Below are 25,079 nucleotides of genomic sequence, written 5' to 3' on the forward strand. Positions count from 1 at the left end.
TGTACATGACTTACTTCTTTGCTCCTCATCCAGAGAGAACTCAGAAACTGACTCAAAATATCTATTGCAACAGCTAGCTTATAAGGGCCATAAGGCTCCTTGAGATAAATTTCAGTTTTCACATGAAAAAGTATATTACCTTGATCTTGATTTATCAGCAAAAGGAATCATTCTGCCTTCAGAAAGAATAAATACCAGCCAAAATTACCCCAGACCTAAGACTAAGAGACAACTTAGAAGATTCTTTGGACTTGCAGGATATTGCTAATCTTGGGTCTCTATTTTTTTCTTATGGCTTCTCTACTCTATGAACTAACTAAACATATTATTTAGAAACCTGTTCTTGGGAAAAAAAATACGAGGAAGACTTTATTGAAATCAAACAAGCCTTATAAAATCCTCCTGCACTGGGGGCTTCCTGACTAGGTCAAGCTTTTGACAGTTTATGAATGTAACAGGCAGGTATTGGGAGTCCTTACACAAGAACATAGGGGAAAAAATAGACCTATAGCTTATTAAGGCTTACAGTTGGACATGGTAGCCAGGGCATAGCCAAATTATTTAAAGGTAGTTGTTGCAACCTCTAAAATTGTGGAATCTTTCAAACTTGTCCAAGGAAATATATTAAATCTGTAAGTTCCTCATGCTGTAGAGTTTGCTAAACATTGAATGCACTGAGCAATTCTCAGTAGAGTAACATGACGTTCTACTCTTGTCTCCTTCAAATCTGCACATTCTTTGCTGCAACTCCTTAAATCCCACTACCCTGTATCCATACCTGAGGAGAAGGTCACAGCTGTGTTGACTTGGTCTCTCAAAATCTGACTCCTAGATTAAATCTACAAGAAACTCTAAATTAGTCAATCCAGACTTTGTACTCATTATTAATGGTTCTTATGTCAAAAATTCTGAAGGGAAATATCAACCTTGGTATGCAGTAACTACACAATATGATTTATTAGAAAGAAGAATCCTTTGTCAATTTAACTCTGATAATTCTGCTAGCCAGCAGAATTATTTGCCCTCACTCAAGCATGTGAAAAAAAAGGGAAAACTGCAAATATTTACACAGATAGTAGGTATGTTTTTGGAATGGTCTCTACATTTGGTGGGCTCGAGAAACAAGATTTTTAATTTCAAATGGTATGCCCATAAAATTTCAAATGGTATGCTCAGGTTGTTCCATTCTTCTGCTTACTATTTTCATAAATAGTTATTAGCAAAATTGAGGCTCATACCTGCCGATCAGAAACGCTATGGCTGATGTTCATGCTAGGGCTGCTACTCAAGAAATTACAGAGTTGTACCCAAACTCTGTACTTTAAATGAATTATGTAAGATAGATCCAAATTTGCTACTCATGACAACTTGTGTGACATACAAAATTGTGTCAAACACTGAAAAATAAAAACAGCACAAAGAAGTATGTAAATTTAAAAACAACAGACTCTGAGTTCCAAATTGTCATCTGATGCTTTTTGAATCTCTCAAATTGCCACTCTTGTGAGCACTTCACATGACTACTCATCATGGAATTGACAAAATGACCCAAATTATGTAAAAATATTGGAGTGATGGTCCTAAATTGTCATGATTTATAGTCACTGTTTAACCTTTCAGTCACATAACACAGGTAAAATTATTAAAGTAGCTCCAGGGGTTGCTCCCCTACCATTCAGACCATTTGAACATTTACAACTGGACTTCATTCAACTGCCTCTTTCTATGGGTTATCAATATATATTTGTAATGGTATGTCTGTTTTCTAGATGGGTAGAAGCTTGCCCTTGTTGAAAAGCTGATGCTACTACTGTGGCAACGAAATTATTAGAAAATGTTTTCTACTATGAGAAGTTCCAAATAAGGTTATAAAACAATTAAACAAGGTTATTCAAAGATTGTGGCACTATCATTGTCCTGATCATCCTCAGTCTTCAGGGAAAGTTGAATGAACCAATGGTATTCTGAAATTGAAATTGGCAAAACTGAATAAAACCACAAGATTACCATGGCCTACAGTGTTACCATTCACTTTTATGACTTAAGGTCAACACTTTTTGGTAGGTATAAATTGACACCTTATTAAATCACACTGGGTAACCTATGCCTTTAAAGATAGAATTCCATGCACATTTTGCCTTGTAAATTCTGATATGACCAGATGCTGTAAAACATTAATACAATACTCAAAACTTATTTTGAATAGCTTGATGTATGTACCTCATATATTGGAACCTGGACGCTGGGTATTCTGGGAGGTACATCAGTGAAAAATGGTACTTGAATCTTGATGGAAAGGCTTTTAATAGGTTCTTTTCACTTTTCACACAGCAGCTAAATTATAGTATTGAACTTCGGATCCATGTCTCTCATTTAGAGAGAGCTCCCCCAGTTTTTTGGACTTGTCAATATGACTTAAAATTAAAGATTTCCAGAAAAAGTCTTTCTCTGAAGCAGATGATAGCACAATATAGACAACTTCTACCCAAGATCATCTAACAAGATATGCAGAATTCCCCATTTATTTTCAAGACTTAATTTTATAATGATTGTTGTGTGATTAGTGTCTTGCCAACTAACTCAAAATGTTTAAACTTATGTTCCTCTTTATGTTGGGGATTATCCTCACCTAGACTGAACATTCACTAAGGTCCACCATTCAGCAAATAACTTCTTTTACTAATAGAAATGATTTTTTGTTATTTAGCCATTTTTTATTTAAGAGAGGGTGCAGGGCAGCCCCAGGTGGCTCAGCGGTATAGCACCACCTTCACTCCAGTGATCCTGGAGACCCGGGATCGAATCCCATGTCAGGCTCCCTGCATGGAGCCTGCTTCTCCCTCTGCCTATGTCTGTGCCTCTGTGTGTGTGTGTGTGTGTGTGTGTCTATGAATAAATAAATAAAATCTTTAAAAATAAATAAATAAATAAGAGAGGGTGCACACGAGTGGTGGTGGAGGAGTGGGAGGGGCAGAGGGAAAAGGACAGAGAGAGAGAATCCTAAGCAGCCTTCATGTCCAGCACAGAGCCAGGATGAGACTGGATCTCACATCCTGAGATCATGACCTGAGCCAAAGTCAAGAGTCGGATGCTTAACTGACTAAACCATCCAGGTGTCCAGGTTACTTGCCATTTAAATGCTCAGGAAGACACCCAAGCCATGCCTAGATTGACTAATTCAGGAAAATGGCTTTATGAAAAGTTCTGGTATACTTCTCTTGGCCACTCAACTAACTTTTTTTTTTTTAAAGATTTTATTTATTTGACAGAGAGAGAGAGAGAGAGAGCGAGTGCACAAGCAGGAGAAGCAAAAGGGAGAGGGAGAAGCAGACTCCTTGCCAAGAAGGGAGCCTGATGCAGGGCTCTATCCCAGGACCCTAGGATCATGACGAGCCAAAGGCAGATGCTTAACCAATTGAGTCACCCAGGCACTTCTCAACTAATACTTACAGCCAATTAATCTGGCATTGGGAAGAAGCCATAGAGACCAAGGGCTGGCTCATAACCACTGTAAACTTAATTGCTGGTAACCTGTCACTATGTATAGAAAATCTAAAAAAAAAAAAAAGAAAGAAAGAAAGAAAGAAAGAAAGAAAGAAAAAAGAAAGAAAGAAAGAAAGAAAGAAGAAAGAAAGAAGAAAGAAAGAAAGAAAGAAAGAAAGAAAGAAAGAAAGAAAGAAAGAAAGAAAGAAAGAAAGAAAGAAAGAAAGAAAATCTTAATGGTACTGGACCTCATTTGGGGGAATGTTCCGGACTCACTCTGTATTTGATAGAGATGAAGGAGCGTGGATGTCGGTATATATTGATACAGATTTAAAATTAGATAATGATAATATTATCCTTAATTATATTGTCAAGCAAATAACTGAACCTGTACACTGATTCAATGAAAAATAAGTAGGTAAATGGAATGCTTCCATAATTCCATAATATAAAGCAAATAACAGTTTCTCTTATTGGATAGACCAATATTTAGGGTACTACTGAAAAAGAAATCAATCATTTATTAACCATGATATGATACATGGACTGCTAAACCAAATTCATAGGAATGTTTTTTGTCTCTATCCAAATTTAGCCATAGACATTCAAGATGGGAATGTGCTCAGACTTATATGGCAAGGAATAACCATGATGCCTACCTAATTGATGGATCATGGGAACCATCCTAACTCTCTTAATAATATTGGGTTATTCATCTGTGGCAATAAGATATACAAAGTTTCCCCATTCAAATTGTCTGGATACCGTGGTTTGGAATAATCTTGTACCCCAGAGGACTAAATATGACTCTTTGCATGCTAGCTAGATTTTTAAACTTAGAATGATTTGTGTATAAAGTAACTCAAGCTTCCTATGAGTTTCCAAATCCTATTGTTCAAAAAAGCTCTAGTTTTCATATGTTTGTCAGAATGCTTTTTCCTCAATTGGGAGTTAATGAATTAGAAAAACCACTTATTAATATTTCTGCAACTATTGAGAAAAACTTTAATGATACCCTAACTGTTCTTCAAGCAGTAGGAACCAAAATAAATAGTTTATTTTCAGTGGTACTCCCAAATAGGAGAGTCCCTGATACCTGGACTACTCAACAAGGAGGTGTATGTGCTATAATTGGAGAAAAAAAATGTTGTTTTATGTTGACAAATCAGGCATTGTTACCCCAAATCTAAAGGATCTAAAAGATCAGATAAAAATTTTTCATCAAATAAGTGACACCTCCTTCATGGGCCTGTTTAGTTGGTTAAACCTTGGCTCCTGGGAATCTCTGCTCTGGGGAACTTTTCAATCCTTGGCTATTCTCCTTATAGTCATCATATTAGTCTCACTAGTGAGTTGTATACTTTTGAGCATTTTAAATTCCTGTTGGTATTTAAGTAATTAATACCAAGTGGTATCTATAAGGATCAGGCAACTGGATGAAATCAACAATGACCACATAAACGATGAAGACTGCAAGTCCCTCCAGCCTGGCAACTCCTCCAATGGAAACAAAATTTGTGACTCCTAGGCCTGACCTAACTACATCAATAGTGGTAACCTAGAATAATGCTACTGCTCTCAGAGAGCATGACTGAAAGGGTGGAACTGTCAAAATGAAACACAGACAACAGACTTGAAAATACCCTGAACAGACAAAACCAGTTAGTTATACAAGCAAAGCTTAATTTAGTTTATTTTGCAAGACAAGTAAAGGTAACTTGACCTGGGTCACTTCTTGTTTATGCCTCTGAAAATCTTAAGTGAAACTTAAAAGTTCCCCCAAATTGATGAGGTAATCACTAACCAGTTCTCTTTCATTTAAGAAAATTCTAATATTGTGACTAATCACTGTAAAGAACAAAGACTCACTGCCTTCCTACTATACAAGTTGCTCTGTAACAATATATCTCTGAGCCTCATTCCATGTTTTGGTTTGAGTGCTCCTGATTTACAAACTGTATTTTTTTTTTTTAAGATTTTATTTATTCATGAGAGACACAAAGATAGAGAGGCAGAGACACAAGCAGGCTCCATGAAGGAAGCCCGATGTGGGACTCGATCCCAGGGCTCCAGAATCATGCCCTGGGCCGAAGGTAGGTGCCAAACTGCTGAACCACCCAGGGATCCCCTACAAACTGTCTTTCAGATGTGTGCACAATAAACTACTAATTACCACTTAACTGATTCGTTGGTTTTATTTCTATTGTTGTTGTTTTTATGAACATCTGGCAGTAAAATGACACAGTTGCACCTTATGGTGGTCCTCAAACTTTCATTTCTCCTACTCCATCAATTATTGAACTCTGTCAATGCAAGCCAGTTTCCTTCCCATTCTGATCCCTTCACCCTCCCACAAAAGCCTGGTAGGGGCAAGCAAGAAAGCTTCTTTTCCAATCATAACATGTAAGTGTTGTGGGCACTCTATTGCCATGTTTATAATTTATGTTTTTAATATTTTCCTAGGATATAAGAAATTTTATTTTTTTTTATTATTATTTTTTTTAAATTTCTCTTTAGAGAGTATATTTCATCTTGAATCTGTCAGTGTTCTAAAAATCTTGCAGTCCACTTAACCTGTGTTGTTTTACTGCTGATTGAGAATCCTTCTAGTATCCTGCTCCATGCTTCTCTTGAACACTCAAAGTCATGGGCCTTACTTAACTTCAGACACCTTGCTCTCTTTTAGTTCAGATATAGCTCAGGTGGGCAAAGTGAAAAGGAGAATAACATGTGCCCTGGAACTAATAAAAGCAATTGCACAGTTGATTGTAAATACCAAAGGCTGAAGATGCATTTAGTAATCAAATAGCCTTTCCTTTGGAACAGCTGGAGGAGGAAGCAGTGTCAAGAGCCATTTAGGGCGAAAAGGAGCCTGTAAGCCTAGGTCAGGAATCTTTTGTTTGCACTGGCTTGTTAAAAGGAAGAATTCTGGCACTGCATCTGGCCACGGATGGTGGCAAAGTAGTTAATAACTGAGGAACAGATGACAGAAATTCTGGGTTTGATCCCTACCTTTGCAATTCCCTTAACTTCTCTGCACCCCAGTTTCTTCAAATGTAAAAGCAGAACTAATAGCTTCACGGGGGTTGATGTGGGGATTCTGTATGGATGTTCGAATCTGAACTCTGGGAAAATATTCAAGAAGTAGTATAGAATAGTCAGAAGTGTAGGGAATAGTAAGCTGACCATAGCTACCCTGGCAGTTAAGACCAGGTTTTCAGTTGTGAGAGATTCCAGGAGTCATATATATATTTAATATATGTATTATAGAATAATATATTGTTTTGTGATATATTATTCATATATATTTATACATGCAGATACTTATATATACTATAATGAAGTATAAATATTTTGGAAAGACATCACTGAAGAAGAGAACAAAGGCTTAGAAAAAAAGGATAAGTAAGGATATGCTAATTGAATCAAATTACTCAAAAATCCTTTTAAAATAGCTATATCAGGAGACAAGGAGAGATAATATTTATTTCTCTTTTTAAGGGAGATAAAAATCCTCACTTAGTTTTCTGAGATCCAGAAGCCCCTTCCATCGGCTTCTCCACAGCCCTGGCTCTCATTCCCCAAAGCAGTAAGAACAGAGTTCTCAGCCTCTACATTGATGATTTATCCCGGTCACAGAGGGGACACTCGGCTAACTGAGGTTAACAGCTTTCTCGGTTTCATTTCAAAAAGACATTAGCATGGAGGCTCTATGAAATGCTGATATGCCAAATACTGATTCATTCACCTGCAGAGTTCGCTATAAGGCAGGGACCTATTTGACAGGCAGGGCTGAGCTCCCAGCCTTTTCCTAAAGGGCAATCCCATAATTCATCTCCCAGTGCTAAATTATACCTGACACCTCACTGAAGACTTCAGGTGCATTCACCCAACTGCAATAAGCCCAATGTGGAAGAAGAGGGTTGGGAATGACAAAGGTATTCTTTCTGAAAATAATATAACTAATTCAATTGTATGTGGAAATACCTGTGATGTAATACATTTCCAGGCAGAATTGGGTTAAGAGCAGTAATTGAGTGGATATGCGGATGTAACAGGCACATACATGGTGGGACAAGGTGGCTCTGTTCAGGTCCTTACTGTGGCCGTGGGGACTTCCACATTGTGCATAACTACCTAAGCTACATGCTCCTTGACATGGTCTTACAAATGACCTATTCACCAAGTGAAAGCCAAGTTTTCTATAATCTGGGCTTTCCATATTCTATTCTCCTTCCAAATTTGCAGGGAAGCAGATTGTCCAGAAACTACAAAGCAGTGGACTCTTGTTACTCCTTGATGGAGCTTTCTGTGGAGAGGCTGAACAATGGTGCAGAAGCAGAATATCTGTCTCCCACCCTTCAGCAAAAAGGTGTCCCAGTAGCTAAGGGCTTTAGCATGGTGGTTATCTTGTCAGACGTGGCTATCAAGGCCATAGAGGTGATATGGCAGGAGAGAAATAAGAACAACTGGACAAACCCATTCATAGTCTAGCTTCCTCATTCTCCTACTCAGGACTTTTCTTTTAGTGTGTGCTGGAGGTCATGGGCCATTTTGCTTCATGCATGTAAAAAACTAAGCAGGCACATGAGCTTGGCCAAAGCTCAGGGGAACTTTGGAGGGTGAAGCAGGATGTTTTCTCTCTAGCTAAGGAAGTCTACCTAAGTATGTGCCAGATGTGGGGGACACTGCAGTGAATGGACAGATACAGGGTCTTTTCTCATGGCGCTTTTGGTCTCACTTGGGAAACATGAGCTTCAGGGGCAGAATTAAGTTGACTAGGAAGATGGACAAAGATGTGCACAGCTAGACAGTGCCCACCTTCACTGGGTGTTTGATAATTGCTTGCTGAATGAAGAAACTGTTAACAGGGTGAAAAAGAGTTAAACCTTATTGAGTGCCTTTCATGTCCCAGAGTCCATGCTAGGTCCATCACATTATCTGATTTATTACAGGATGAGCAGTCAAAGTCAAGGTCAGACCCTGGTATGTGGTTTCTGAGATACTCTCTTCCATGGCATAATCGTGGGAAATTGCTTCTTGGTGGAAAGTTTGAAAGACCAGTTATTCATAAAATTGGGACTTTGGTACTGACTCTGTTATTTGTTAACGGCGTAGCCTTTACATATCCTCTATGGGCCTCAGTTTCCACATCAGTAAATTGGAGATGATAATACCTTCCTCCTAGGGTAGCCAAGAGGATTTGGTAAAATGGTGAATGTAAAAGGGCTTTAATTATAATTAAGACCCTGCTTTCTGTAAAACGAAAATCAAATTTTATCCAGTTTACTTTTTAAGAGTTCATTCTACCAGCAAACAATGACGTTTGTATGGTTTTCATTCCAACATCAGAAACAACAGTAAGCTCGTCCTGGCAGCTATCAAAATAGTACTTAGGGACATTTGTGTCAGAAAGATTCCTATAATAAGTTGAAGTTTTTTCAAGGTGATTATTTGCCCTGTACTTATCACATATTTAGGAACATTACCAATGCCCCAATATTAAGGCATGTAAGTCAACATAATTAAGTTCTCTCTTTATAAATCTTTTTTGCCTCTTCAGCAGTTCTTTCTTTTTTTTTTTTTAAGATTTTATTTATTTATTTGAAAGAGAGCAGGTGTGTAAGTTGGGGGGATGGGCAGAGACAGAGACTCTCAAGCAGACTTCTTGTTGAGCACAGAGACCACTGAGGGGCTTGATCTCACAACCCTGAGATAATGACCTGAGCTGAAACCAAAGGGCAGAGCTTAAACAATGGCACCACCCAGGCACCCCGCCCCTTCAGCATTTCTAAGAATTCTTTAGATCAATTAAAATTTGGAGAACATAGGAAAATAGACTTCAGATTCTCACTGAATAAAGAACTACCTGATTTAGTGACAGGAAGTACACTTTCCCCAATCAGTATTTTAACAATAAAAATTGTATATAACGATTTTCTTAGCAATCCTTTGTTCTTCTTTTAGTCATGAAAAGAGGTTAAGTATTACCTCTGTTTAACTTTACTCTCTACTTTTAATTCTTTGTGGTGTTCTGCTTGTGTCTTGGTTTGTGATACTTCCTATGTAAAAATCTGTGAATTCTGTAATTTCCTCCCTCTTCTCTACGTCATTAATGAGGTTGTTATATTATACCAAAGTGGGCATCAGTCTTCAGAGATGCACCAGACACTGTCTCCCAACTAAATGTGAGGGACCACCATTTGCCATTATTCCTTGTTTATGGTCCTTCAGCCAATTTTCAAAATTGTGACCATGCACATATTCTACCCAATTTGAATTAATTTTGCAAGCAGAAATTCATGGAGCAGTGTATCAAATGCTTTAGTAAAATCCATATATATTACTTCTAGTGCATTCCCTTCATCCATTAATCTCATAATGCGATTTAAAGGAGTGATCACATTTGTCTGGAATGATTTGTCCTTTATCCATCCCTAAAGCTCCCTCCTGCTCTTGGCTCCATTATTCCCTACATCCTTTCAGTTCTTCTCTTTCTGCATTTGAGTCATTATATTATTAGGCATAGAGGTTACATTTTAATAATTGATAATTACTTAGAACATCTTTTTTCCTGTTTTGAAAATATTTATAATTATTCAAATCTTTAAAGTAAGGATTATTGAAAATAATCTCTATTGATTGTTAAATTTCTAAGTAAATTGCTTTATTTCAAGCTATGATTCTGTTAACAATCTATTTGCCCAGGTCCCCCTTTTTTTTAAACATAAGTTTTTTTGTTATAAAGTATAATACAGTATTTAAGTTATCTTTCCTGTTCTGCTGGTTTGAATTGTGCTTCCAGAACCATATTTTCATTTCTGTCTGGGAAAGTTGTCTACCGTATTGCATAAACTAAAGGTGGTTATAAATATCAAATTATTGCTGTAACTCTAACATAATCATATCAACTATGAATGCCTATATTTATTTGCAGAATAAGTCTTAGCATATATTTTCTTATGTGTATCTAGATTAATTTGCCTGCCTGCTAAAAATATTACTCACCTTTTTGATTTATGTAGAATGTTCTTCTGAAGAATTTAAGGCTTATATGCCAAATCAGTAAATTCAGGGCAACAGTGAACTAAAAACATAAGATGTTTCAAAAGAGTAAGAGAGCAGGAATGAGAATAATAATAACAAAAGGGAAGAATGATAAAATCATGGAGAAGCAGGTATGTAACAGGTAAAAAAAAAAATACAATAAGCAATGGACCTTTAGAGACCTAGTGAGAAGAATATCAATTAAGGCTATGTGGTGAGGAGGTTGGGCATCCCAGGTGGCTCAGCAGTTTGGTGTCGCCTTCAGCCCAGGGCTTGATCCGGGAGACCTGGGATGGAATCCCACATTGGGCTTCCAGCATGGAGCCTGCTTCTCCCTCTGCCTGTGTCTCTGCCTCATTCTCTCTCTGTCTCTCATGAATAAATAAATAAAATCTTAAAAAAAAAAAAGGTGAGGAGGCTCAAATATGGATTGATGCTCTGAGATCAATTCTTTGACCCACAGTTCCTATGCAAGCCACTTCTCCCTATCTATCACCATGGTCATTATCCAATCTTTCTTCTTTGCTTCACCAATACTCTGTTTAGAAATGGAGGACTCAAAACTGCCTTTTCAACTTTCTGATTCAGTGGGTGAAGGTAAGTAAATACTGAAACAAGAATCAGGTCCACAGGATATTTAGGTATTTGCTCCATAGATACTCATCACTGACCCTGATAAGATACCACTTACAGGATACATGCAGTACATACACATAGATCAGTGTCTTATTAAATGATGGGGTGAAATGAGCTTTATCCAAGACAAGATCTTAGTACTTTGTATTAAATAAGATTCAATTTTATAATCTAAATTTGTGGTTGGCTAGTATATTTCAATACAATAAGATATTCTATAGAGATGTATTGAGAGCCACTGAACTGTTAACCAATGACTCAGGTTCAACATGCACTCATGCACAAGAATATTGAATGGGAGACTAGACAATAAAAATGGTTATAAATTGTCTTCCAATTTTACCTTCATTTTGATTTCTATCCTCTTACTCCTGTAATAAACAAGTCCATTGTAGATAAAAATCAACTTGTACCTAAGAAATATGCAGCCTCACATTGATATGTGAATATCCATTCATTTGGGTAGAAATAGAAAGTATTTATTACTAGGAAGCAAGAGGTGCATACAAAATTATGTCAATATGCATGAATAAATTCTGATTTTTATGTGACATTAATATTAAGAAGTTGAGTGCATGTCTGAAAGTATATCTCCCTATGTATAAGCATCTATGCTTATTCTACCCAAAGCATTTGTGTTGAGGACTTAAGAGGTTTTTTTTTTTTTACTAATGTTCTAGTTTTCAAGGAAATGTTCACAATCATTTTCAAATACACCAAGTTTTAGGGAGAATTTACACATTTGTATTTGTGCCTTAAAATCAAAAACATGTTCCTTGGCTTTTTATTTTATTTTTTTTTCCTTGGCTTTTTAAATTTGACTGGGGAAGCCTTAAAATCTCAGGATGTGAAGAAATCCTTCCATCTCCATGCTCATCCTGACTTTCCTCTGTCCATACTAACAAAAACCTAAAAACTGGGCCTGAAACTAGGATATTATCATTATTTGGCCTTAATATAGGATTATTATTTTTTAGGAAGCTATAAATTGAAAGCTGCACTAGAACAGGGTCCCCATGTCCATCTTTATTGCCTGAGATATGAAGGTGCCATGGATGGAATATCTGACTCAAGCAAACATTCAAATTATTGACTTTATATTTCTATTTATTTTAATTTTCTAGTTCCTTTGTCTTTGAATTTTCCTTCCTCCTCTTTTTAGTATCCAGTGCAATCCTGCTATGTGCCACACTTTGTGGGTAGGTGATGGGTGAGCCATGCCCTCAGGATTGTACATTCTTTAGGAGGGGCAGACAAGTAAATTGATGTGAATCCTGTGGTGTGCTAAGTGTTACTTAGACAGGTTGTGGGTGCTCTCAAAGCACAGAAAAGTGGCAGTTTATTCCTCCTGGGGGAAGGCTGGTAAAATTGTTTAGAAGAGATGATGCTTCAGTTGAGTTTTGAAAAATGAGTAGGAAGTAGAGGTTCTTAACCTGGCATCCACTGATTCCTAATAAATCCATGGATAGAGTCCAGTGGGTCTGTAAACTTGATGGGACCAAAAAAAAAAAATCACACCTTTAATTTCACTAATATTGAACCACATTTTGCATTTCCTTCAATTGTAACTGTAGGAAACAAACCACAGTAATACTAATGATACCAGTGACAATGTCACCAATAGAAATCACAGCTATTTTCATATCACATCCATATCACATATTGTAGGTAATTTCAAAATATCCCTAATGTTCATCACTAACTTAAAACTACAGCAATAGATCCACCACTGGACCTTATTCATCCCAAAATTACAGTAATAGATCTACCACTGGGCTATATCAACATTTTATTTATTTTTTTATTTTATTTTTTTAAATTAATTATTTTATTTATTTATGATAGTCACAGAGAGAGAGAGAGAGAGAGGCAGAGACATAGGCAGAGGGAGAAGCAGGCTCCATGCACCGGGAGCCCGACGTGGAATTCGATCCCGGGTCTCCAGGATCATGCCCTGGGCCAAAGGCAGGCGCCAAACCACTGCACCACCCAGGGATCCCATATATCAACATTTTAATAAAAAGTACACATATTATATCAGAAATTAATTTTAATGTTTAAATGATTTTAATCTTCTGATAACTCAATCTCAATTGGTTTCCTTTATAATTCTACAAACTTTCTTTCATTTTAAAGTATTCTGAGAAGTGGTATTATTCTGAGAAGTGGTGCATGGGCTTCAGGGCTATCACAGTCTGGAAATAGGGTCCACAATACAGAAAAGATTAAGAACCTCTGCATAAGTAAGAAGGTTGGGGAAAGGGACAGTAGTTATTCCAGGAAGAGAAAAATATTATGGTTGACTTTAAGCACTTTATCTTGATCTTTCAAATTATACATATGTTTCTTTAAAAGCAAATGTTGGTGGTATGAAGACTAAATAGGTGTATGTCAGTTCTGTGAACTCTAGTGAGTAATATCTACTCACTGTGTTTTCACAGGGACATGTTCCTGGGGAGCAAAACTATTGATCAGGCATATTAATAACTCACAGAATTACTGAGTCTAACAAGAAAGGTCTGTCATGGTGTCAGACTCTGTAGCCAGTTGTGCTGTGATAAAGACCAAAGAAAGATGCCTGAAATACTTATTTGTTACCTTTTCTTTTCTTTTTTTTTTAAGATTTTATTCATTTATTCATGAGAGACACAGAGAGAGAGAGAGAGAAAGGCAGAGACACAGGCAGAGGGAGAAGCAGGCTCCATGCAGGGAGCCCAATGTGGGACTTGATCCCGGGTGTCCAGGATCACACCCTGGGCTGAAGGCAGCACTAAACCACTGAGTCACCCGGGCTGCCCTGCTACCTTTTCTTGCATGAGCAGAATACTAATGATCATGTAAGATCAACCAACATTTGCCTTATATGCATTTCAATGGTAGTGAGAGGTGGTAGAAATATAGAACATGCTAAAATTTTATCAAATATTAATGGAGGCAGTTGGTAACTTAGGCAAAAGCACTTGACCAGGGGTTTATACCCTTAGGTCATTGGCCCAAATCTGATACCAATATCTGAGTTGTGCATGTTTATTATTGGTAAAATGGTGGTAATGACTCTGTTCTAACTTACAAGCTTGCTCTAAGGGTCAAATGAGTATGTCAAGATGCTCACAAAGGCTTGAAACATAATACATATATTTGTATATAGAAATAATAGTGAAATATTATATTTTATGTTATAAATACAGAAATAACAGTGAAATGTTTCTATCCTTGCATTAGAAATACATTGAATATAGAAACTTTTAGGCAAGTGGATTGAAAAATATATCTATATGTATAAAATATAAAAGGCAGATGTATCATATGACATGTATCTATAACATAGGAATTAAATTCTTAAAAGATTGAAGACACTGAAGCTTACTATCCTAAGCCACTGGATTATACCATAATAATCATTTCCCTATGGCTGGTAACAAGCTTTCAAATATGACCTGTAGGAACACAAGACAGCAATGAATTTATGCATGTGCTGTTTAGATTTAGTGGCCCTTAGATGACAAGAAAACACATTTAATTAGTGGAGTGCATTCAATTCTAAAATTTAGATCACTTTCCCCAAATAAGCTTGTTCTTCACAGGAATCATGCAAGCAGATGTTGACAAATATTGCAAACAATGGGAGAAAGATAATAATCTCAGGATTTTTCTTCCTAAAAAATTCTATTCTTATTAATTATGCTTTTCATTATAACCTAGCAGAGAAGGGTTTAAGTACTGGCCTGAGTCTTCTATTCTCTAGGTCAGTGTTGAAAGTTTATTTCTACAGTAAAATACACCTTTCACATTCTGAGTATCGCCATATAAATCAAACAAAGAGAACTGCATTCCAATTCTTTCTATTACCACAGAGGCATACAAGTTACTAACCAGAACATTCTTCCATTTTTAGCTTGAAGTATTTTTCAACCTCAAGAATGCTTAGAAACATTCTCAAGTCAAGGCTGTTGTGATTATACCTGTTAGACTTTTATTCTGTATAAATTATCTAAGCCAAATGGAGTCCAAAATACGGACCCCTGACTGCCAATTGGAATAGTCCCTAACCCTCAATCATTTGCTAAAAGAGACAAATGAGCTAGATTTGAGTTCTGAAACTACCATCCCTGAATAAAAAGGAAAAATAGAGAGCAAAGCTTAATATGCATCTGGGAAAGACAGAGTTAATGCAAATGCAAAAGAAATATGGGGCACCACTCTAACCTGCTTATGGCCATTGTTTCCCAAGTACAGACACCTGCACAGAGATACACAGACATATATTTATTAACTCACACAGATGGGACTGAAGTGACTAACCATTCTGAAATGCAGAGAAGTAAAACCCAATGAATTCTCCCCACATCCTACACAGCGCATGCACACCCACCAACACACCTCCTCAACAAGAATAAGATCCAGAAGTCCTTAAACAGTTTTGTAGGCATCAATTACAAATTAATGAAACCTGCTGAGGCCAAACACACAAAGACACACAGTTCAAGATATAAGCACTGAAGCAAGGCAGATGCCTTATAGAAAGAATCAGAAATTCCAAAACTGAAAAGATTATATCCTGGATATCAAAGCAAATGATGAATTCAGGGTGAACAGATTTGTATCCTGGACACTAAAGCCCATGGTAAGTTCAGGAAGCACAGTCAATGACTTCAAAAATTCTCTATACCACCCAAATTTTAAAAAATTAAAGTTGAATGGTTTCAATCCTTTATAAGATTGTTCTTGCAGTGGACAAAGCTTTGGTCAATGGTCTTAGTCTTTCCAGCTGGCTTCAAGGGCTCTGCCTCCAAATCAGTCCTTAGCATCCTTTCTTTTTTCCATTTTCTTGAGTAAGGGATGCTCTGTTCACTTCATATGAGCTTAGATTCATGAGGTGCTGAGACACAGGAGTGTTGAGGCCCTTCAGATTTTTCTAGATTTAACCGCAAGTGAGCCAACACAGGGTCTTGGCACTGGTTAATACATTTGTACCATAAGGCTGTTTGTTACTGGATCCAATCGGATGCCCCAATGAAAGCAAGAACAAAGAAACAACTAAAGTAGTCTTTCCCTTACTCCCCCCAAAACAGCCCATTCCTTTCTGAGTCCAGGCTCCTGAATGCACATGAAACTGTGTAGCATTGGCTGGGGGGGAGCAGTACTCCCTCCTCAGCTGGAGGCTGCATTCAGAAAGAATAGATTTTTCCTGGCTTCTGATAGTCTGAAACATTGTGCCTGTCACTCAGAGGGTGAGCAAAATAGGGTTCAGAAGAGAAAGCAGAGATGAATAAACAGATTCGAGAGTGGGAAGAGCATACAGAGCGGAGATGGCAGAGACTGATACCACACCTACCCTGGGATGGGCCACTCTCCCTGTGCCTGAAAGAGGCTCCTAGGCTATTTTAATTATAAATATTTATATCATGGAAGCAAATTCAGAAGGATTTATATCCCAGGGGAGTGCAGATCAATAGATCTGTGCAAACCTCATCTCCAGGCTGACCACTTAACACTGTTATCACCGATTAGGGCTGCCTGGCCCTCTGGGAGGGTGTCGGTTCTCCTCTTGTCCTCTGTAGGTCCACCCCATCCTTGGCCCCAAGAGGAAATCAATATCAGGAGGCAGGGATCGATACCCAGGACATCTGCTTGGCTACAGTGGCTCACCTTAGGACCGGAGTTTGGTTAGCCCTCATCTAACCCGCAAACTCTCCCACAACCCCTCCAATCCTCCCAGTTTTTTTTGGGGGGGGGGCATCCCAATTTTGATCTTTAGTTTGTTAACTGAAATCAGCAAAAATGCTGCTGCCTCTTTTGAGTAAGGAAAGAAAGACTTGGTTATCATTTGCCTCACTTCCCAAAAGTGAGGAAACTTACCAGCCCTCAAGGATTGGGTCATTTCCTGCCTCATGCTTCCTGCTGCCGACTGTGGCCACCACGTATTCTTCGGAGCGGCTGGAGCTGGCTGGGTTTCTGTTCCAGGTCTGCCTGCGTCTCCCTATGTTTGGTCTGCAGTTGATAGATCCTCTGCTCCTGAAGCATCCAGCTATTGACCCGCCCAGGGAAAGAAAGAAAAAAATGGAAAAAAAAATCAATTAATACTAAACGGCTTAACAAAACCCTGCATAGCACAGGCCTGAAGCTTATAGGGTAGGAGTTGGGGTGGTCTCAGTGGCAACAGTGGTTGTGGGGACAGGCTCAGCCAGCTAGAAAAGCTGATGTCCCAGGGACAGGAAGCCAATATGGTAGGCGTGATCACACATACAAACACACACACACATGCACAAGCGCACATGCATGGCAGCTCAGTCTGACATGCCCTAGTCTGGGAGCAAAGAGGATAGTGTAGGTATATGTTCATTGTGAGCTGGTGGAGGGTGACACATTTGCCAAAGCAGAAGAAGGTTTGCAACCAAACTCATAGAAGGGGTGGGTATTTTTCTTTTTTCTGGGGTTTTTTAGGGGAGGGGGAGGGGGAGGAATGGAAGGGGAGGAGATATTGTTTTGTTCTGAAAAGGTAGTATCATTTATGTGTTGCAGAGAGTTACCCCAGGCATTTCTTCGTGCGCCTCCCTATCACACGACCACATGCAGACACACATGAAGCTTTTTAAAGGGGGGCAAAAAATGAGGAGCACCATACCTCAGCTGCCAGGCCCTCTCTCTTCTGCAGGAGCTGGCTTTGAAGGTTCAGGATTTTTGCATCTCGCTGTTCCAGCTGTAAAGAGTTTACATAGGGAGGGAGCAAGGAAGGATCATGAATGTCAACCAATGAGCAATTAGCATGACAAGACTAAAGTATTGATCCACTAAAGCTCACTGCACTGCTGTAGCCCCAGAGGTAGAGCAGCTCCCCTGTCACTAACTCCGACAGTGCATTTCAGAAGCCCGTGATGTAGGGCTGGCTACTTTCGTAACCCTGACCCTTTCTCGGGGCAGGAGAGGGTGGCACCCTCATGCTGCTCATCTGCAGCTCTTATAGTGGTCCCTCCGTGGGCAGAAAGCTGCAGAGAAGAGCATAAAGAATGGAAAGATTTTGGCTGTTCTACTTCATTCATTTTTTTAAAATACAGCTCCCTCCCGATGGCACCAGGCAGCTTTATGTATTGATTGGAAGAAGGGCTAGGGAGAAATCCTGGCCTGACAGCTGGGGCTGGAACTAGTGTGGTTTACCATTCTAAATGGTCAGGGGCAAAATGCCTCCTGTAGTACTAACTTCTGGTCCACCCAAATACATACTTCCTGGGTACATTTTACTTATTTTAAACACTAAGGGTCAAAATGGGAGGGGAAAAGGTGCTATTTCACTAAAGAGGCATCGTTATTCCTAGATGTAAGTCTATAATTCATCAAAAGAGAAAATGATGGAGTCTGGGATTTAGCAGACACAGTGTTTTGCTACACTAGCCAGGGGAAGCATTATCCCTTTTAGTTTCCCCATTCTCCATTGATTCTTTTCCTTGTTACTCTTAACTATGCACATACTAACATTTCTTCATCATGTCTTCTATTTGTTTCCCTTAACCACTCCACACCTTTACAACTTCACTTCTTAAATTGCTTTTCCAATCTCATTCCATATCTTTCTTTGATGATCTACTAGCAGTCTGTCTCCTCCCCGGAATCTTTCAAGTAGTGGTGATCATTTATTCTTGGGTGAGCTTCACTATGTACCCAAAACTTCTCTCTCATGATGGGCAATACAGATATGGTGTCTATACTCAAAGAATTTATAGACTACCTGAATCCATGATAACAAAACCATCCATCCATTCTCCATCCATCCATCTATACATTTGTTCATTCATTCAATCTGTGCTTGTTGAGAACTTCCTAATATGAGGAGCTGCTCTTTTGTAAAAATACAATGGGGTGGCAGAGACTTGAGTGCTTGTTAATAACCATTTTCTCTTCTTCTTCCTGGGTAATCTATAGAGCCTTGTGACTGAGTTCTGGCCAAAAGAATGTGGGTAGGATTGAGGCATGCCTTGCCTAACTCACAAAAACCTTGTACTTTATCCTTATTCTCTTTCCCTTCCACTGTAACCTGGATAGCAATATGTTGAAGATGGTGGTGCAACCTAGGTCTCTGGGATCCAGTTGAAAAGAGTTGCATGACCTGCCCTGGACTATGGTATGAATAAATATTTATTGAGTTAAGTTACTGAGGATGTTTTGTGTTAGCATCAATGTAGCCGTTAGTGTTACTCTTACTAATAAAAATGTTAAACAAGAATAGACATGGCACCTGCCTTCACAGAGCTTGCAGTTCAGTAGGTGAGAGAGATATTTAAAAAAATAATTTCAAACATAAATGTGAAGGCACAACTGTGGTAGGTGTGATAGGGAGAGGGTATCTTAGCCAATATACACATATATCAGAGAAAAGTTACCTAGATGACTGCCATTGCACAATTATGTTGAGGTCTGAAGCATAAGGGAACTGAGAAGACATAAGAGTATTCTAGAAATAGGGAACAGAACTAGCAAAGCTACTATGGGAAGAAGGAGTGAGGTGCATTCTAGGAACTGAAAGAACCCTCTGTGAGAACACAGAGACGAGAAGGGAAATGGTACAACATGAGGTTGGGGAAATAGGTAAAGTTCATTCAGGGCCTTGTAGATTATGGATTAGTTTCCATCCTAAAATCACTAGGAAGCCACTATAGTGTTTTAAGTAATACTGATAACAAGTTCAGATCTGTATGTCATATGAAAAGTTCTCTCTGGGTACAGTATGAAAAATAAACTGATATTTCCATTTCCAGCCATATGGTAGAACAGAAATGTTCCTTTCATCAAAAATGTTAAGATATTCCAAATACAGTAGAACACGTGCTCTTTTAAATAAATGGCTAAACTTGCAAGTACAGAACTCCCAAATGCTAGGTACAAATAAGGAATTGAAATGAGAGCGGTAAGCCATGGAACATGTATCTGCCTTGAGGAGTACAGCTCAGTCTCAGTGATGGTAGCAAATGGCTTTTAACACTCATGTGGGGACAGGGGCCCATGCAAGTTAGGAAGTTGGATATCCCCATGCAAAACTAGGATCCTTAAGAAGATAGCCTAGGGGAGAAAAAACTCAGCTGTTGTTCCAAGGATGCTTGACATCTTCTGGCCCATGGGTGGGAAAAAGTCTCCCCTGAGAATGTGTGACTATGCCTTACAGGTTTGAGGAATTATCTTTACTATTCACCAAGTTCAGAGACCTGTAGGCAGAAAAATTAAAATCAAACTTGGTCTCAGGCTAGTAACATAGCCGTGGCCTCTGGCAGGAGCAAACCCAAAAATATCCTGGAGGGTCAGCTGGGATTTTCACAGAGCAAACTCTACTGAAGATATATCCACATGTTACAAAACTAGGAACCATGAGTGAGAGGAGTAGACAAAAAAGAGAGCAAATGTAGAGCTCTGAGAATTTCAGAAGATAGAACAACCTGGTAGAAACTGCAAATTAAGTGTGCTTAAAGCAATTAAAAACATGAAAGAAGGTATCAAAATCATACAAAAATAGTGATGCATTACGAGAAAATAGACTGAAATGGAGAGGGGTGATCAAGCATGCAGCCCTTTTGCCAAATGTGCTGGACTCGGTACAGATCAGCATTTAGGAAGCAGTCATTTTTATCTATCTCTTTTGCTCCTTTTGTTAGGTATGTTATTTATATAAGACAAACCTCCCATTTGCTTTGTCAGTGACATATAAAATATAAGGGCATAATGACTGCCCCTAAGCCAGGAAGTATTTTTCATATTTAAAACTGATGGTCAGCTCATAAGACATTCTCTGTTATGATTGTTGAAGTGTCTCAAAAAGGAAAATATCATCTCAGTGTGATTTCTTAGCTTCTTTGCACTCTTCAGCTCAATGGTCTCTTTCCAGCTGGGCACAAATTGAGAACACTGGCCTTTTAAATGGTGGACAAAGAGCCGTAATGGGAGGTAGGTGGCAAGCATCAAAGGAAAGCTCAAAATAAGAAAGGCTCATTATTTTATCAGAAACTTTTGTTCTTGCTTCTGTTTCAAAAAATTATTCCTATACCCATAAAAGAACTAGGAATAAGTAATACAGTAACACCAAGAGGTTACCTGGTCAGCCTGAACTGATACTGTGGAAGAACCAATACTGCTTTACAAATTGCAGGATATTCCTTTATGTGAAGATGCAGGTTCGAGTTATAATAAGAGTTTTTGGTAATGGAGAGACTTATTATTTTTTTAAGATTTTATTTATTTATTCATGAGCGACAGAGAGAGAGAGAGAGAGAGGCAGAAACATAGGCAGAGGGAGAAGCAGGCTCTCTGCAAGGAGCCCAATGTAGGACTTGATCCCGAACCCCAGGATGATGCCCTGAGCCAAAGGCAGACGCTCAACTGTTGAGCCACCCAGGTGTCCCTATAATGGAGAGACTTAGATGGAATTGGATGATCCCAAGCTGGTGGGAATCAGATCAATTTCACACCTCTAATCTCCTGACACACTGATCATCATCACTACCATTGTTACTTTTTACTAAAGTTAAAGCTAGTTGAAGCTAGTTGCCAGACTATGTGTTATTCTATTTAATTGTCAGAAAACCTCTGCAGAGTGGGCACTGATATCCCCATTTCTCAGATGACAGACATAGAAAAACCTAATAGCCCAAATTCTCTTAACCTATACCAGAATCAGGGGAAAGATCAATGCCCTTAGCCTTCCTTAGCAGATTTAAATAGAGGCAAAGATATTCATGGCCCTAAAAAGAGCAGGGGCTCCTAGAAAATTTATTTTTTGTGTGTGTACCTTTAAAGAAAGTTGTCTTCTGAGCAACCAAAATGGACAACTGAGCTCAGCTACATTTGTTTTTCTTCCAGTAGAAAATGCAGATTTACTCCAGTGGGAGAGAGATATGTGAACAGTAATTTATAGAATTTGGTGCACTAGTGGGACTGCTTTCAATCAGAGCTGTTTATGGTGAAAAGAGTCAGGTTATCTGAGCTCTTTTCTTTTTCCCCTCAGCCAAATATCTTACCCATCCGTGAGGTGTGCTGCTTGTCCCTTCAGATGTGTCCGGGTCTGTCCACACCAGTACCCCAAGGTCATTTTTGTCTAAGCCACCATCATATTATCCTCAGAAACCTCCTATTGGGCCTGCCTGCCTTTACTTTTACAACTTGAGATCAGTTCTCACAGCAGCCAAAGCAATCTTTTACAAATTAAATCAGATACTACTGATTTAGTAGTGTTCTGATCTTAAAACACTCAAATATCCTGTGTACTGGGCACTCAGTGCTCTTCTTTGCCTGGAAGGCTCTATCCCCAGATCTTTACATGGCTGCTCCTCTTGTTCTTTAGGTATTGGCTCAAATATCACCTTCTCAGAGGTCACCCACCTCAGAGCCTACTCCCTATCCCTTAACCTGCTTTGTTATCTTGCTTTTGAACACCCAGTCTCAACTGCCAAGCACAGTGCCTGGCATATGGACATTTAGTAATATTTACAATAATGAATACATAAGTTGCATATCTTCATTGACACCCATGATTTAAGATAAGAGGAAACGAAATGTTCAATGACTAAGGAAAGTTATTATTAATAAATCATCTTTGGAAAGGAAGATTTTGAGAATTTTCTCAAGGAAGATAATTTATATAGGGAAATCAGAAGAGATAATTTTTTATTAGGAATATTGTTGTGGGTTAAATTAGGCTCATAAAAATAAAAGTCTGGGCTGGTGACTATTTGGACTTACTATTTAGAAAGTTGCAATAATAATAACCAAGTGTACATTTATTATTTTATAGTATAAATAGTACTTTGCACATCTTTTAAAAATAACAACTCTATGAAGGAAACAAGTATTCTTCTTTGCATTTTACAGATAAAAAAATTGCAAGAGGCATATAGCTAGTGAGTGTCAGGTCACAGCATAGTCGGGTAAAACGGAATACTCAAAGATCCACCTTAAGAGAATATTTTCATTTAAAGCATACTTTGAAAAACGACAGATGGGACACAGAGAAGAAAAACTTCTGTTTAGGGTGGTCTATTAAGTTCCAAAAGGGTGGTGTGTTCAATTCCTAAGGCTGTTGTAAAAAATTACCACAAACTGGGTGGCTTAAAACAGGGGAAATCTATTCTCTCACAATTTGAGAGGCTAGCAGTATAAAATCAAGGTGTTGGCAAGGCTACACTCTTTCTGAAGTCTCTAACACAGGACTCTTCCTTGCCTCTTCCAGCTTCTGGTGGTTCCTGGCAATCCTTGGTATTTCTTGGCTTGTAGGAACATCACTCTAATATCTGCCTTTGTCTTCACGTGATCTTCCCTCTGAATCTGTGTATTCTCTCCTCTTCTTATAAGGAAGGACATCAGTCTTTGGATTTAGGGCCCAGATTAATTCACTATGACCTCAACTTGACTAATTACATCTGCAAAGACCCTTTTTCCAAATAAGGTCTTTGGATTCTGGGATTCTGGATGGATATGAATTTGGGGGCTGTGGGGGTGGGGGAGGAACACCATTCAACCCACTATAGATAAGTATCAAACTTCTCAGATGCCTCCCTTTCCTATTCACTCTCTTTAAAAGAGTAGGTATCACATTTAATGCAATCCCGATCAAAATATCATCAACATTTCTCACAGAGCTGGAACAAACAATCCTAAAATTTGTATGCAACCAGAAAAGACCCCAAATAGCCAAAGGAATGTTGAAAAAGAAAACCAAAGGTTGTAGCATCACAACTCCAGACTTCAAGCTATATTATAGAGCTGTCATCATCAAGACAGTATGGTAAAAAAAAAAAAAAAAAAAAGACAGTATGGTACTGGCACAAAAACAGACACAGATCAATGGAACAAAATAGAGAACCCCAAAATGGACCCTCAACACTATGGTCAATCAATCTCTGATGAAACAAAAAATATTCAATGGAAAAAAGATAGTCTCTTCTATAAATGATGTTGGGAAAATTGGATAGCCACATGCATAGGAATGAAACTGGACCATTTTCTTACATCATACACAAAAATAATCTCAAAATGGATGAAAGACCTAAATGTGAGACAGGAATCCATCAAAATCCTAGAGGAGAACACAGGCAGCAACTTCTATGGCCTTGGCTGCAGCAACCTAGGCACATTTCCAAAAGCAAGGGAAACAAAAGCAAAAAATGAATTACTGGTACTTTACCAAGATAAAAAGCTTTTGCACAGCAAAGGAAACAGTTAAGAAAACCAAAAGACAACCTACAGATAAGAGAAGATATTTGCGGGCAGCCTGGGTGGCTCGGTGGTTTAGCACTGCTTTTGGCCCAGGGCCTGATCCTGGAGACCCAAGATAGAGTCCCATGTCGGGCTCCCTGCATGGAGCCTGCTTCTCCCTCTGCCTGTGTCTCTGCCTGTCTCTCTGTGTCTCTCATGAATAAATAAAATCTTAAAAAAAAAAAAAGAAGATATTTGCAAAGGTCTTATCAGATAAAGGGCTAGTATCTAAAACCTATAAAGAACATATCAAATTCAACACCCAAAGAACAAAAAATCCAGTCAAGAAATGGGCAGAAGACATGAACAGACATTTCTCCAAAAAGGACATTCAAATGATTAACAGACACATGAAAAAATGCTTAACATCACTTGGCATCAAAATCAAAATAACAGTGAGATACTACCTCAAAATGGCTAGAATTAAAATTAACAAGTCAGGAAAGGATAGATGTAACAAATCAGGAAAGCAGAGAAAGGAGAACGCTCTTACACTGTCAGTAGGACTCTCTCCCTCTCTCTGTGTCTCTCACGAATTAAATAAATAAAATCTTTTTTAAAAAGTTGAAAATAGAACTACCCTATGACTCAGCAATTATACTACTAGGTATTTATCCAAAGGACACAAACATAGTGATTCAAAGGGGCACATGCACCACAATGTATAGCAGAAATATCTACAC

At 38.4% G+C, this 25,079-nt stretch overlaps 1 long non-coding RNA gene across 2 annotated transcripts in view; it reads right to left on the reverse strand.

The window, feature by feature from the left end:
- The window catches only part of LOC112646585 (uncharacterized), a 126,029-nt gene that overhangs the window by 92,664 nt on the left and 8,286 nt on the right, over positions 1-25,079 (reverse strand). For both annotated transcript variants that reach the window (XR_004815725.2, XR_003127737.3), the window contains exons 2-3: positions 17,792-17,866; positions 17,026-17,194 (exon numbers count right to left, since the gene is read on the reverse strand). This is a non-coding gene — a long non-coding RNA (uncharacterized LOC112646585). The remainder of the gene's footprint in view (positions 1-17,025; positions 17,195-17,791; positions 17,867-25,079) is intronic.

The sequence above is a fragment of the Canis lupus genome, chromosome 5 (genome assembly GCF_003254725.2).
Source record: "Canis lupus dingo isolate Sandy chromosome 5, ASM325472v2, whole genome shotgun sequence".
NCBI classification, from domain to species: Eukaryota; Metazoa; Chordata; class Mammalia; order Carnivora; family Canidae; genus Canis; species Canis lupus.